This window comes from Brassica oleracea, chromosome C5, assembly GCF_000695525.1.
Source record: "Brassica oleracea var. oleracea cultivar TO1000 chromosome C5, BOL, whole genome shotgun sequence".
In the NCBI taxonomy this organism is placed as follows: Eukaryota; Viridiplantae; Streptophyta; class Magnoliopsida; order Brassicales; family Brassicaceae; genus Brassica; species Brassica oleracea.
This window is the reverse complement of record NC_027752.1, coordinates 8542502-8545312: the sequence shown is the minus strand read 5'-3', so window position 1 is coordinate 8545312 and position 2811 is coordinate 8542502.

The window sequence follows — 2811 nt, the reverse complement described above, 5'->3', positions numbered from 1 at the left end:
CTTTTATGTCATACTAAGTCTTAATATAATATTTCTTCATATTTTACATCAATAACCATTGTTTTTATATATCGTCTACAATTCTCTAATTACATCTATTTGTTCAATTTTTTAAATGATATCGAATATTCATCGTAAATAGATGGTTTAAGATGCCAAAAAAAATATTTACTTGGTGAATATAATACATCAAATATTACAAATACATTATTTAGTTAAATAAATAACCAAAAACTGAAAATTCAAACCCGCGCTGGCGCGCGGGTCAGGGTCTAGTAGGGTTTATAACACATATAGGCAGTTGTTGAGTTTTTATTACATGAAAGAGCAGTTGTTGCTACTAGGACACTTTATGCTGGTTAAAGTCGTCTTTGTCCTTAATCAAGGCAAACCAGGTGTGGACATATTTGTAATAGAACATTTGTTTCTGGTTACTCTTGTTCGGGAGTTTAAAATTCAAAACCGTTGGAAGCTGATTGGTGGATTCCTTGGGCCTAGTGTTGTTTGGTTTATTATCTGAGTTTGGGCCCGTAAAAAGGTAAAAATGTAATATTTGTTTCAACTTCTCCATATCTGTAAACCTAATTTTACCTTTCACAGACGATTTTGCCGACGACTAGCGACGGAGAAGAGACGACGTAGTAAATCGACGGAGAGCAAAGGCGATGCCGATTAACTGTAAGCGCTGTGGCAAGACATAGACGACGGTGAGTCCTTTTTTTTCCTCCAATAAAAGTAAGAACGGAGACCTGAGAAGCCGACGAACGGAGAAGCCGACGAAGAAGATTTTCGGACGGAGAAGACGATGTTGTCTCGAAAGCGGAGAGCTTCAAGGGGCGATGCTAAAGGTTAGATACTTTCCTTCCTCCCAGTTTCATCGATTTGGATTTCGGATTGGGGATTAGAGTTTCGATTTCTGGGTTTTGATTTTTCGAGTTTGGTAAGAGCCTCGACGTGAGGTGTTAGGGTTTTGATTTGGGGGCGCGGTTCTAGATCTATGCAAAACTCTCATTAGGGTTTTAATTTGTAGATTAGGGTTTCATTTAGGGGTGTGGTTCTAGATTTCCAAGTTCTCTAAGTTTTTTTCTGGTTTTTGTTTGTTTTACAGAGATGGCGCAAACTGAAGAGGGAGTAAAAGGTCAAAGCTTATTGCTAGTTTTAGTGTTTTGACAAAATTGTGGTCGGATGTACACCAACACGTGTGTACATATGAACAACCATGATTTTATACATGTATACACGCGTGTATATGTACATAATAAGTAATGTTGATATGAGTATTCTTGTTGATAGGTTGGCATGTATATGTTGTGTTTGTTGGTGTAGGAGCCGGTGCATATGAACAATATCCATGTGTACACCGATGTAATGATATTCACATGTACACAAAAATGTAAACTTTCCAAGAATATAGCAATACCAATCTACTCCATTGCAAATTCAATTTTATTTTTTATTCGAATACTTTCTACATTGAGAACCATTTAAAACATTATTATAAACTGGATCACATATTTCATTGATGGGGTGGATTTATATTGTTTAAACCAATCATCTGTATAGTGAGTGAAATAAGTGTACACAAGGGAATGTGTACATATAGACATTAGAAAGAGTGTATACATATGGACAATCGAGAGAGTGTGTACATATGGACATTAGAGATCGAAAACTCGTGGATTGCAAAATAGCCATAAATGTGTATTTTTATGACTTAAAAAATTTGATTGCTTTATGTTAGATAGTTCTATGTAGTATCAGTAGATGTATTTTGTGTTGGATGAATGGACTGGAACTTTGTGAGAACAATACTCACGTGTACACATGAGAACAATATCCACGTGTATACCTAAATACAATATCCACATGTACATGATATCCATATGTACACACAATTAACATAAACAAACATGATATCCACATGTACGCAATCATCATAACTAGTTCAGTTCATGTAATGTTGTCTTGACTCAGTTCGAACTGACCGTAGAAGTACAAGACAGATCCATGGTGGATAAGCATGACCGGCAGTTTGGAGATTCCGGTTACAAGTTCCTTTGTGTTAGGCGGCCAATAACTCAAAACCACTGGAGGGGCCGCAGCCGGGACGGTGAAGAACTCGTTGACGACATTGTTTTGTAATTCAAGCAAGGACATATCTGGGAAAACGAGAATAATTTGTGACATGATTTCCTTGTCCATCGCGAAATTCCAACGAGAGTCACTGGAACTCCATTCGCCGGCAATGAATCGAGAGAGATGGTCGAAGGTTGGGATTTTCGGATTTATGAGGACAAAAAAATCAGCCGATAAAGATGATGATGTGTTAAAAAGATAAGATGAATCTGGACCATTCTTATTAAAGTTACAATAGTAGATCCAATGGTCATAAAATAAGACAAATACAAATTTTGTTAAAGTGTACTATAATTAATATTGTCTGTCAGATAGGAGATGAGATGTGTGGCTGAGGTTAATTCCCGCTTATTCACTAGTTAGGTCAATAAGTTTTAGAGAAACGGTTAGTGAGATTTTCAGAGATCTCAGGCTGTGTGTTTGTGTGAAACCCAATAGGGCAGAGAGAGAGAGAGAGTTTGATTTAGGTGATTTAGAGAGAGATAGATTAGTGGAAGTGTTTATGAGTGATTAAGTGTTTACTCAGATCAGAAACAAAAGACTTTGAGAGATTAGGAGATTAGAGACTAAGAAAGGGAGAGATTAAGGGATTCTGATCCAAGAACACTTTTCTATTATGAAGGAGAAGGGGAAATCCCCCTAACTCTCTTAAGAGTTACAAATTGCCTCATACAT